General features: G+C 33.1%; 1 long non-coding RNA gene across 3 annotated transcripts in view; it reads left to right on the top strand.

Annotated features, from left to right (window-relative positions):
• LOC107515625 overlaps positions 1 to 12,042 on the top strand; it is a 108,001-nt gene extending 95,959 nt beyond the window's left edge. For all 3 annotated transcript variants that reach the window (XR_004955710.1, XR_004955708.1, XR_004955709.1), the window contains one exon: positions 11,821 to 12,042. This is a non-coding gene — a long non-coding RNA (uncharacterized LOC107515625). The remainder of the gene's footprint in view (positions 1 to 11,820) is intronic.
• The last annotated feature ends 1,860 nt before the right edge of the window (positions 12,043 to 13,902 follow it).

Below are 13,902 nucleotides of genomic sequence, written 5' to 3'. Positions count from 1 at the left end.
AACAATTAAAAATATTAGTCCAGATAAATATATTGCCAATCTTGCCTTTCATTTTAAATGAATCCTATTTCTTTTGTTTGCATTTCAATCCACCTTAAGGAGTCACACATAAAATCTATCATAAGAATCATAAAATGCAGGTGTTGGGATGAAAAAGCATCTTGGCACCTGCATTTTACGGGGATATAAAGAAGATATAAAATACAGTTAAAAGAAAGTTTGCTTTGCCTTTGTTTCCTCTGAGAAAGATTTAAAAGTATTTGGTCCTCCTAGAGAGAAACTTGTGAATTACTAATGTGTTTAAAGATAAAAAGGGGAAAAAACATAAGGAAAGCCTTGCTTCAGAGTAAGAACACTCATGTATGTATGTTATGAGTAAAATGCTTTAACAAAAGACTTTATAAATATAATACATGAAAACAGTTAAGAATGTGTTTGCCATTGCTGCTACTTATTACTTTTAAATTTATTTTTGTGTATCTAAGTATTTAAAGTAGCTAGAAATCCTAACGTAGTCACCTTACCTGAACTTGTGCCTTTACTTTGTGCCCCTGAGTTACAGATATACTTGTATACCCTACTGGAAAAAAATGACAGATGAGTTCTGGGTCAGCTTTGGCATCCTCCAAGACTTCAAAGAAATGAAAATTTGTAGATCAAAGACAGAAACAATCAATCCTCATCTATTACCTGTGGCCAAGGCATTAATGTAATGTTGAGAGTGTTTCTAACAAAATGAAATCAGGTTGCTCCCTATCTGGGGCGACCTACTTGCTCTCTACAGGGCTTGACACATAGAGTTGGGCTCCGATAATATTTGTGAACTTTTTAAATGAATGTTTCCTTTCAGCTTTGTATTTATTTGTACCTTGATTTCAAATGTTTCTGAAGGATGACTCAATTTTTTTCAAGATGGGACAAGTGGAAATGAGCTGACATTCTGAACTTCCTTTAGCTTCTGAAGGTCGTGCCTTCAAAAACGGCCTCTTGTACTGCTGAAAGCCTGCAATACTAAAAAGCTACTGGCAGAAGTACTTAGTCCATTCTTTAACTGAGCACTTCAAACTTGGACCCTTCAAAATGTTCAAAAATGTTCTCTGCTAGACTATTGCTTTTCTTAGACAAAACAGACTTCATGTACCAGCAAAATAAATTCAAGAACAAAATGTCAAAGCTACTGCATTTGGTCAATTAGAAATTTCCTCCAAAGATATATTTATTGGGCGCCCTTAGATGTACCACATACCATGAACACCAAACTGTCAAAGATCAAAAAGCTATACTGGGATTAGGTGGGAGAGAGATGGCAAGAACTGACCTAGACAATTTTTTAGATAAGAGAAAAATAGAATAAAATCAACATATTTGACATACTTTCTGTAGCAAAGGACCATTAAAGGAGAAAGTTACATTATAGGATGAAAGATGGCCATTTCTAAAAACTAATAGGAAGAAAATATCAAAGGAACGAAGAGTACACTGCCACTAGGATACGCCAAGTCTTGCCCTGTGATTTGTTTATATTATCTTCCCTAATACTCATCGCCTTCCTGAAAAGCAGTGTTATTTCCTCTTACAAGTGACCAACCTGAGGTTCGGTAATATGTATGTTAATTTCAGCTGAATTTAAGTTCTTAAAAAGTATTGTCTATCTCTTCAGATGCACAACTTTTCTCACATTGCACTTCAATTGTGTTTACATATGCAAGAGTTTGCATTTTCCTAACCGCTGCAATGGTGCTCATTTTCTGCATAAGGGAGAAAAAGGCTCATTTTCATGTAGATTATTATTATCACATTACTTAGAAACATTCTCAAACTTCTAATTTTTTTCTCTTGCTGATGCTCATATTTGGGTCACAACTGGATTTATCAATTCTAATGTGTATTCACTAAAGAAAAATAAAGTCAATTAAATGATTGTGACAAACTAAACACTCCTCATCCATCAAACTGTGCTAATTTTCTTTTTAAATATGAAGATCTAAAATCTGTTCTTGAAATAGAGTATGCAACTCAGTATTCAGAATGAATTGTTAAAAATTAATTTGAAGTTTGGTATATTATTTATGTTTTTGTCATACCATTCTAAATTTTCTCTTCAAATTTAGTTATAATCTCTTAGTCAATTCTCATTTCATAGGATAAAAAATGAATTAGATACTAAGACAGAAACATAATTTTATTTCTATGCTTTGGCATCAAAACTTCAAGACAGTAAATGTTGGCCAGATTTTGCATGAAATTAGGTGAGACTTTTATTTTGATTCTGAGGAAAAAAGAGAGATAAGGGAGGAGGGAAACTTAAAAGTGAAGTAAAGCCATAGGGAAAGTGAGGTGAAAAAGAGAGAGTCCCACAGTGGAATTGTCAAGGGGTTTTTACACTGGGTGTAGACAAACGCTCTGTTTGAAGTTGCTTGTCTTGCTTTCCTGTCATCGACTCTATTTTGTGATTATTTTCAATTGATATTAATGTAACCAGGTTTGGGTGAATGCAACATGCGATGATGAGATGACCCTAACACTAGAAGCTGGGGGGAAGAGTTTATGAAAGATGCCTAGAAATGTGCTGAGCACTTAAGTAGGACTGGGAGCTTCCTGAAAGAGTATCTGCTTAGGGGCTTTCTGAGCTCCTTTTTAGCTCAGAGGCTAGAAGACTTCCACTGACATCCTGATTACATACATATTACATGCAAGTACTAGTATGCATATACACCTATACATACATACATGTGTGTATGAGTTAATTGAGAACTATGCGTTTTACATGCTTTATTTAATCTTTCTAAAAATTTTGAAGTAATTTCTATTCATATCTTCTTTTAACATTTAAAATATAGGTTAAAAAATATTAAATACTGTTTTAGCATCTATTAGATACATATACTTAAAACATAATGGATTTGAATGCAGACGTGTCTGATTCCAAAGCCCATGATTCCAAAATTCCATGATATTTACTACTGGATTTTTCTAGTTTAAGTAAATAAATAATAATCATAGTAAATATGTTCTATACATATTTTATACACTTATTATGTGCCAGCACTATTTTAAAAGAATTTGTTAACACATTAAGTCACAGTAGTCATAATATATTACTAATATCCTCTTCTACACATTTTGAAAGAATCAGTAGCTAGCTCAGTCTTAGGCTTTGAACCACCAGAGTCTAACACCAAAACCAGTCCTTATTCTACTAAATTAGTGGTTCTCAGACTTGACTTAAAGGATTAGTAAAGTAGAAAAATACCTCCTAATAACATTGTATTGCTCATTCGAAAGTTGCTAGGTGAAAATCTTAAAAAGTTCTCATCACAAGAAAAAGTGTAACTATGTATGATGACGGGTGTTAATTAGACTTATTGTGGTGATCATGTCACAATATACAAATATTGAATCATCATGTACACCTGAAAGTAATAAGTAATGTAATGTTATATGTCAATTATACCTCAAAAAAAATTTTAAAAAAGAAGGAAAGAGTAGATTGGAGTTTAACCATAACGCTGATTTTAGAGGTCACTTCCAAAATTAATACATTAAATGTAGCTAAGAGAGGTGACATAATAGTAAGTAAATTATAGTAATGTTAGTATTAATAATAGTCTTTTAATGCTGATATTCTCTTTAAAAGGTAATTAAAGAGCCAATAGTTTTCAAAAAAAATGTTTTCCTTCAAAAGTACTATTCCTGTAGCACAGTTGACTATCAGACAAATGCAAACTTAATAGACATTTTTTAAAGCTTTTTCATCAATTTTTGCTGTCAAGTTTAAAGAAACTTAAACTCTAAAACTGAATTTATAGAAAAAAAAGAGGAATAGTACACGATGCATAAATATCCCATCTACCATATAACTGGAATATTCAAACACTTAAATCAAAAGTCCATACAGAAATTAATGAACTACACTGTAAACGTTATAAAAAAAAAAAAAAAAAGGCAATCTCTCTTTAAGCAGACTGCAGCAGAAACACTTCGTATCGTGAAAACAGAAAATCTAAACCCCTCACAGTTAACACACTCTGAACGTATAGTTTAATGTTGCAGGGTCTTTTCAGAATCGAAAAAAAACAAAAACAAAAAACGGAAAACAAAACAAAACAAAAACTAAAACAAATAATCATCTTTCCTGATAATTATGTAAAATAAAACCATCTTAACACCAAAATATATAGTGATAAAGCATTCTGTTTTGTTTTTTCTCATTTGATTATGCGCTGTTATTCTTTAGTATTAGGTACTTTCCATTTCTAAAAGCCAGTAACTTAGTTAATGCCTGCAGACTGAAAGGCTTGAAGATGGACAGTTTGGAGGAACACTGAAAAGCGCAAAGAGCATCCTTCCCTTTATAGAACCCTGTATGAGACCAAGAGGACCATGGAATCACATGTGAAAAGGAAGCCACTGAAATGACAATGGAAACACAGCATAGGAGGGGATTAAAAAGCAAAGAGAGGAGACATCAGTGTGTGAACCCTGTGAACTGGCCCATGGCATGGCATAAGGGGGCAAAGCTATGCCTCTCCAGTAGAGGACACGGGAACTGGGAAGAGGCCCTAAACCCTCAAGGCCATGGATTTTAATTGTCTCCCAGTTTAATCTTCTCTTTCATGTGCTTTAAAGAAAAATGTTTTTCAAAACCCCAGTGATAAATAAACATTGTCCTACTACATCCTAGGATTTTTTTCTAGAGAAAATAAGTGACACATTTGTATATTAGTTTCAGGTGCACAACATAGTGATTCAAAATTTACATACCTTATGAAGTAATCACATTAAGTCTAGTAATCATCTGTTACTATACATAGTTACTATGATGTTATTGACTCTATTCTCTAAACTGTACATTCTGTTCCCGTGACTTATTTTATAACTGGAAATTTGTGCTTCTTAATCCCCTTCCCTTTTACTACCATTCCCCTTTCCTCCTTCACTCTAGCAACCATCAATTTGTTCTCTGTATCTATGAGTCTCTTTCTGTTTTGTATGCTTGCTTGTTTTGTTTTTTAGATTTCACATATAAATGAAAAATATCTGTCTTTTTCTGCCTTATTTCTACTAACATAATACTCTCTAGGTCCAACCATGTTGTCATAATTGGCACCTCTATGTTCATTGATGTCTTATTTACAATAGATAAAATAAGGAAGCAACTTAGGTATATAACGATAGATGAATGGATAAAGAAGATGTGACAAGTATACACAATGAAATATTACTCAGCCATAATTAATTTTTTAAAGAATATCTGTGCTCAGCTATAGAATTGAGTAAATTCATTTCACTAAATATCTCATAAAAATAGGAAGAAAGAGGCCCAGGTTTTAGACCTCAGTGCCATATTATGTTTTCCACAGAGATTTTTTAGCAAAAAATTCCAAAAAGCCCTATGGAATTTGTCCTTTATATGTTTCCTTTCAGAAACACTAAACTTAAAGACTTTAAGAAACATGAATTTAAACATTGCTCAGTAAGCTGAAAAAAAAAGAATATAAATAATTTGTGATTTCTATGAATATTAATATTATGTTGTGTTGTGTTATTTTATACATACAACAAGTTTACTGAAAATATTTTAGCCATAGATTTCCATATGCATCATTTTCCCAATAAGCATGTTCAATACTAATTGTGGATCTTGCTCTTAATATAGAAACAGACTCCATTCTCCTCTCAGAACCTTCTTATCTAATCCTTTGGATTCTCCCACATATCAGCACTGTGGTGATAAGATTCTGCAGTTCACCGTTTTGGGAAATAAAATTCACTTTTGATTGGAGTAATAACTAAAAAAAAGTACCCTATTAATGAGTCCTGTGACAGTAGATCCTAGGAATGCCAGTACGTATCTCTTAATATCAAATATCTGATGGGAAATTCATATTCAGTTGCAGAACCTTCTTAAAAATCTTTCAGTCCCCTCTGCCATCTTCCCTTCATTTTGAGCTCTGGAACAGAATCAAGTGACAGCTAGATTTCAACTCAATGCTAGTTTTGTAGGAGAGTTGCCCTTATAATAAACTCTGTCTTCTTTTACTTACTTATTAACTGTTAATCAAAATATTCATCCACTCATACACTCATCCATATTAATTCATCTTTTCAATAAACCTTTATAGAACCTCTAAATATAGATTCATTCATTCATGGTAATAAGACTCAATCTTATCTTCAAATAGAAAAATCAGTATAAAAATGAAAAAGTCCAACTTCATTACTTTAAAAAATAAATATTTTATAACCAGAACTATTTTTTGCTCTATATAAAATTACATTTTAATGAGACATATCATGTTCTTGAAATTTTAAATTCTATATTGTTATGTGTACCTTGTCTTAAATGTGATGAAATTGTGCAATTATATCGTTATGCCACATCTATAATCAGTAATCTCCAGTGTTTTCTTCACTACCTACTATATTTCTTCCTTTATATCTATGTGTTCATTTGTTCATGTATTCACTTGAGATGTATTTGACATGAATGAATGAATAAAGTAATTCAATAGTCACCTATGGAACTCTATATGGTAAATAATTCAAGAAAACTTGTACTAGTTTTGACAGGAAAGTCAACTGATGATTACATTTTTATGTGTCTGCCGTTATAATCTATGTTCCAAGGCTCTTTGGGACACACTTCCTCACTATCCAAAATCATAAATGACTTCTTAAGAGAAGTGAATTATAAACTAATACAACAGCCTCGGACCTTGGAGCCACAAAGACCTAGATTCGAATCCTGGCTAGCCAAATATTTAGTCTCAGAACTTTTTGACTTTCCTTGTCAGTGAGTAGTTCTTAAGACCATCTGTTTTAAGGGGATATTGTGAAGAGCAAATGAGACAATTATAGTTACTTCATCCATTCAATAAATTTTTCTGGAACCCCTAAGTATGCCTGGCACAGCAGTGAACAACATTCCTGTGCTTATGTTCTAATAAAGAAGAAAGACAATAAACAAACTAATAAGTATATCTTAAAATGTTAGGTAACTAAAAGTATTATGAAGACAATATTGGTGAATAAGAAATGGAGAATTAAAAATGCCATTTGAGATATGTAGTCAAAGACCTTAATGATAATATGACATATAAATAGAGATAGAAGTCACCCCTATTTATGTAAGATATACTAGAATTAAGTCATTCTAGGCAAGTTTAAAAGTTCTGGGAGGTTAACATATTTACTCTGTTAAAGGAACAGTAAAGAGTCCAGTACAGCTGAACATAGGAGTAAAAGCAGAGTGGAAGAAAAAATCGAAGATATAGGCAAGAATGGCCTTTAAATTCTTTTCTAAGTGTGGTGGGAAACAATTGGTATGTGTTAAACACGGGAGTGACATGATCTGACTCACAGATCTCTCTCACTGTTGCAAGCAAGAAACCTCTGGGGATGGGAAGCAAAATGAAACGAAATTAGTTAAGAAGCTATTGAACTTAGGCTAGATGAGAGATGATTGTGTTTTGTAGAAATGCTAGGTGATGGAAAGCAAACAATTCAAAGTATGTTTGAAGGTGGTACTTACAAGATATACTGATGTGTTGGATGTGGTTTGTAGGCAGTGGTATGTTGATAAATGTTTATCAATCAACTTTCTGAAAAAGAAAGTTCCTAGTTTGTCATATTAGTCAGTTTTACTGGTGTACATACCCCCAACACAACCAACTTCAAGCTATTAATGCAACATCACTGAACACAGCGTTAGAAAAAGATATGTACAATCTACTCTCCTGAGTCAATGTCAACTAGCTTAACACACCACTTGTGATAGGCAGCCTTGAAGATGGCCCTCTATGAACCAACCTCCTGGTATTCCTGTCCTGGTGAAATAATCTTCTCCAGTTGAGTATGAATAAAATGTGGCAAAAATAATTAAATGTCACTTTGAGATTAGATGGCCAAAAGATTGTGATTTTCATTGTGGGCACACACTTGTTCTTTTGTTGGCTTTCTCTTGACATGCTCGATTTCCCTCCTATCTCTTGGGTAGCTCTTACTGAGGACGTCCAGTTGTCATGTTGTAAGAGGCTCAAATGACAAGGAGGGTTCTGAGGCCCTCAGTCTAACAGCCCGTGAGGAATAGAAACCTGAAAAAAAACTACATGAGCAAATAGAAGGAAATCCCTCACACCAAGTAGAGTCTGGAGCTGACTACAAACCTAGATGACAGCTTTACTGTAATTTCATGAAATACTTTAAGCCAGAAGTCCACAACTAAGCTGTGACCTGACTCCTGATGAGGACATAATAAGTCATTTAATTTAAGCCATTATACTTGGTGCAATTCAGTATGCAGCAATACATGGATAATACATGAAAGATAGGTTAGGATAATTCTAAGTTTCAGTGCCTGAACATCTGGGTAAATATTGCTGTTATTTAGTGAGTCAGGGAACAAAACAGGTTCTGGGATAGAAATCCAAGATTTGGTAAGACCAAGCAAGCTTGAGACATTTAAACATTCCAGTGGAAATGTCAAGTAGGTAATTGTTTATGTAAATTGAAGTTCAGAGAAGCATTTTGAATAAAGACGCATATTTAGATACCATTAGCTGGGCTTTAATTCCATGGAGTTAGTTGATATCACCTAGAAAGTTAAAGCATATTGAGAGAACATCAGAGGATAAGGTGGTAAGGAGAGCCGAAACAGAAAGAATGTAGAATATGTGAGCCTGAGTCAAGAAAAAATCTGAAGAGAGAGTGTGATCAATGGGTCACATATTGGCTCTGAAGTGAGTGAAATGAATAGTGCAAATTCACCATGAGGGCTGCCGTTGTGGAGATCATTAGTGAATCTAACAGAGCACCGTAGGTACTAGTATAAACAAAGGTCCAAGAGAGAGACCGGGAAGTGAGCAAATGGAGGCAATAAATATTGACTAATTTTCAGATAATGTTTTCATGAATGTGTGTTCAGAGAAATGAAAAGTAGTCATGGGGATAGTGCATTTATTTTAATGGGAAGAAAGAGTATATAGGTATGACTCAAGGTAGGGAAAAATTTAACTATGAGGGAATGAAGAAGGTACTTTCTGATTGCTTTTCTTTTCTCAGTGGAAACTAACAAAATTAGCAGCTGAGAACAGGAGAGGGTGATTGGTGGTGGACAGCTAAAGAGTTGTTAATAGTATAAAATAGCCTTTCTGATACTGGGACAGTGGTTTGAGAAAATATACAAATATATTAGATTTGTTGGGCAAAGCTAAGATCCCACTTGAGGTTTTCTCATCAGTTTAAGTGAGAACAGTCAGCATTTTTTGGTTTGTTTTCACCAGATATGATCATGAAAGCACATAGTAGGCAGACAGTGGATTTAACCAAAGATACTTTTTTTTTTAGGTGAATACAATCAAAGGAAAGGTTATTAGGGTGTGGAAATAGTGGATTGTTTGGGAGCATTAGCAAGGCACGCCCTTCAACCAGGGCCAGTAGAAAATAAGATGTCCCAGAAAAAACAAATAGCCTCCTCTAAGTGGAAATGTCCTCAGAGGCAGTTAGACTTATGTTAAAGCAAGGAGAAGAAGGAAGTATTTCGAGAAAAGTTTAGAGAAACTAAGGATATTGTTGCTCATACATATGAGTTCTAGAAGCACAGTTGAAGAATTTAAGAGAACTGAGAGAGAGGCAAAGGGGACCCAATTAGTGGCTGTAAATTTCTGTGCAGATCAAGAAGACATGGATTTATTTCTGAGAAATTGGAGATGAAGAATGTGAGAAGATTGATCCTGATTTTGTATTCAAAGTGTGTGTGTGTGTGTGTGTGTGTGTGTGTGTGTGTGTGTTGGGAGAGAAGTTGTTGTGTGTGGAATGTTGATTCTAAATCTAACTTCCTGCTCGAAAATGTTCTTGAAAGTGGGAGGTAGGGAGATGGAGTCTCACCAGAAGAATAGAGAGTTTTGTGGATCCCTTCAACCTTGCCAGTGATGATAGCAAGAACACAATATTTTTCAGTGTGCCTATCACAGTAAAATAAATACCTCAAAAGTAATACCAATACATAACATTTGTACAGGAGCATGCACTAATCTTCAAAAGAATCCTGTTTAATTCCTGCTGTGGATGAAAGGTAAAAAAGGACTCAGCCTTTTATTTTAACTGAGATGGTGAAGGTCTCAGGCAGTGCCAGTGAGCAAACTATGTTTGTGAGACGTTAAAGAGTCATGAAACACTTTCCAAATGCCTTTCCCTACATTTCATTCTCATTAAACTGAAAAAAAATAAAAAATAAAAAAAAGGAAATCTTATAATTTCTATCAGCTCATTAATATTCTTTTAATCCTCTTTTTGGCTATTTAATTTACTTGATGTTTATAATTTACATAGAGAAAACATAATTGATTTCATCCCAGCTTATGTTTTTCGAGCAAGTCTAATGCTATTTATTGATTTTTATTAATATTTGCAGGCCTCAGATTTTAGCTTTGAAAGCAAAAAGGTCTTCTTCTAGGTGGTCTTTCCTCTGAAACTAGATTATAACGGTTTTTTCTTAACACCTTCTTATGACACCCTAACCTGAATTCTAGTCATTTATTCAAAATATTCACTGAGTACTTATTATGTACTAATATTATAATAAACACATAATAGTAAGGGGAAGGATTCCTCTTCATATGGAGGTGAAGAAATATATCTCTAATAAAGTGACATTTGGGTTGAGATCTGAAGAATGAAAACTGTCCTTTACAGAAAGACTAGAGTGAAGGAATTTCCAAGAGGTTGGAATCACACATGCACGTTCCTTTGCTTGTGTGGAGCCTAATCAACCATGGGTCCGGACCATAAGATGGAGAATACTGAAAAGGCTGTAAGTGTCTGTGTATGTGAAACTTCAGAAGCCATGACAAGGAGTGTGGATTTATTCAATATGCAAAAGGAAATAAATGAAAGGAAAAAATATTAGGCAGGAAAATAACATTGTCTTATTTATATGTGATAAAGAATGCACAAAATGACAGTTTTCCTGACAAACAGCCATCACCACATGTGTGAGCACGTGTGCTTTAGTCAGACTGATCTAGTTAGAAACCTTGTCCCAATACTCACCTTTTGTAACGTATTTAAATTATTTAATCTTAGATGCACTATCTTTAGAAGGGGAATGATGATAACTTTTGGAAAACTTAAATGATTGATGGCATTGTAAGGAACACGACATGATGCTTGTGCGAAGTAGAAACACAATATGTGAATTTTTTTTGATTTTCTGAAAATTTTATTATTTACATTAGCTAATTCTAGCTTTGTAAAGATGCAATGTAAATAATGTTGATAATGAATGCATAGGACATTTTATTTCCTTTAGGGAGGAAAACAAATTTATACAGTTGTTTAACCACTACCACAATCAAAATATTAAAGCAGCCCCGTTACACTAAGAAATTCTCTTATGTCCCTTTTCTGCACCAGGGGAGAGGTCCCTGACAATCTGATTTCTGATATCATTTTGCTTTTTTTAAAGTGTCACATCAACGAAATCATGTAATATGCTATCCTATATAGAGGAGAGACAGATAATAAAAATTTAAAAATTATGTAAATTATAGAAAGTATTAGGAGATAATATATATGGTGAAGAAAAAAAGTAGGAAAGAGGGAATAGGTAGTGTTTGGACCAGGGATGGCGTATCACTGAGATAATAATAAGCTATGCCACTATCAATGTCTGTTGAAGGCAGAGTTTACCCAGCTCCTAAAGTGCAATTTATCTTACCTCTCCCAATAGTGCCACTATCTATGTAAGAATGATTCCAAATGATTAATTCCATGCTCTGGAGAAAAGGCTAAATTGAAATATCATTATGTTCTGTGTAGGTAATGACATCACCATCATGTATCTCAGTGCCTCGTGGATATCAAGGAATAAGCCAAGCAGGAAATAAGGCACCAGGACTTCTGTATATAGTTCAAATCATGGTGTGAATCCTGCCTCACACTGGGTTGTACAGTGCACATATTAACTAGTAGACTGAAGTTTTTTAAATGTACGTAGCATATTTTCCTTTGTGTCTAGAAATGTTATTTATAATTGATTTTATCTCTGGTATAGTATTTTCTTTTGTAAGTATCATGACTTCTGAATAAATCTATTATTTTAGAACATTTAGTTAGTTTCTAAATTTTCACTGTAATGAAATACACATATGGACACATTTGTGGTTCTATCCTTAAGATAACTTGCAAAAGGTAAAAAGGTGTGGATTCAGAAGATATGCAGAAATTTAAGATTTTTTGACACAATTACTGAATTGCTTACTAGAAAGCATAAATTTAACCCCACCTCTCAGGCATGTATTAAAAAAGTTTATTTTCCTGTATTCTCAGAGAAGTTTGTGTCATCATTCTTTTTCACTTTATAAATTTGAAAGGTGATAGTGGGTATCTCATTAATGTTTTAAATTTGTGTCTGGGATTTGTGTCTCCAAGTGAAAATTGCTCATTTTTTTTATTTAAAAAAATTTAATATGCATTTTCTTTTTCTTAAAAATTTACATTTATTTCCATTACAGTTGACATAAAATATAATATTAGTTTTAGGTCTACAACATAGTGATTTGACATCTATATAACTGGTAAGTTTTATATCCACTTGACACCAGACATAATTATTATGGTATTATTGACTATATTTCCTAAGACGTACTTTACATCCTCAAGATTATTTTATAACCACAAATTTGTACTACTTAACTACTTCTTTTTGTTCTCTCATCTCCCCACACCCTTTTCTTTTCTATCACACTATCATCAATTTATTCTCTGTATCTATGAGTTTCTGGGTTTTTAAAATTCTATTTATTTATTTATTTATTTATTTATTTATTTATCTATCTATTTATTTATGTTGTTTTATAGATTCTTCATATGGTATTTGTCTTTCTCTGTCTGATTTGTTTCACTTAGAATAATATCCTCTAGGTCTATCCATGTTGTCACAAATGACAAAATTCTGTTCTTTTTTGTAGTCAGTAATATTCCCTTGTATATATTCACAACATCTTCTTTATCCATTTCTCTATTTATGAATACTTAGGTCATTTCCATATCTTGACTATTGTAAATAATACTACAGTGAACAAAAGGGTGCATATATTTTTTTTCAAATAAGTGTTTTGAATGACTTCAAATAAATACCCAGAAGTGGAATTGCTGGTTCTATTTTTAATTTTTTGAGGAATCTCATGTTGTTTTCCACAGTATCTGTACCAATTTACAATTCCACCAATATTCTTACTTTAATGTCTAACTTCTTTTATTTGGTGTAATCCTTTTGAAATATAACTCATTGTTGCATGTACCAATAGTTCATTCGTTTTTGTTACTGAGAATTAATATTCTCAGTATATATATCCACTGCATAGATATACCATAATTCCATTTACCAGTTAATAAACATTTAGGTTGTTTCCAGTTTTTGGCTCTTTTGAATAAATTTGCTATAAATGTCTGTTTATAGGTCTTTGTGAAAATGTATATTTTCATATTACTGGATAAATTTTTAGAAGTGGAATTGCTAAGTCTTAGATGATGTTTAACTGTAAGAAATAGTCAAAGTGCTTTCCAAAGTAGTTATACCATTTGGCACTCATACTAGCAGTATACGAGGGTTCCAGTTTCTCTGAGTACTCAGTAGCACTAAGCTTGTTTTTGTTCATTTGTTTGTTTTTTTTTTTTAGTTTTAGTGAATCTAGTTGATTTTTAATGGCATCTCACTGACCCTTTTAAGATGTAAGTCAATTCTATTTGTGACCATACCAAATTTAATTATTTGAGTCAAACCACCTAATCCTTCTTCCTTTGTTTCTATTCTTTAATTTATCCTGTAAACTTTTACACAGCATTTACTAAGAGTTCTTAAGAAGTTTACATTCTTGTAGTAACAGAATGTAACAACTA

This window comes from Rousettus aegyptiacus, unplaced genomic scaffold (genome assembly GCF_014176215.1).
Source record: "Rousettus aegyptiacus isolate mRouAeg1 unplaced genomic scaffold, mRouAeg1.p scaffold_m13_p_2, whole genome shotgun sequence".
Lineage (NCBI taxonomy): Eukaryota > Metazoa > Chordata > Mammalia > Chiroptera > Pteropodidae > Rousettus > Rousettus aegyptiacus.
This window is presented reverse-complemented; position numbering and strand designations above follow the sequence as displayed.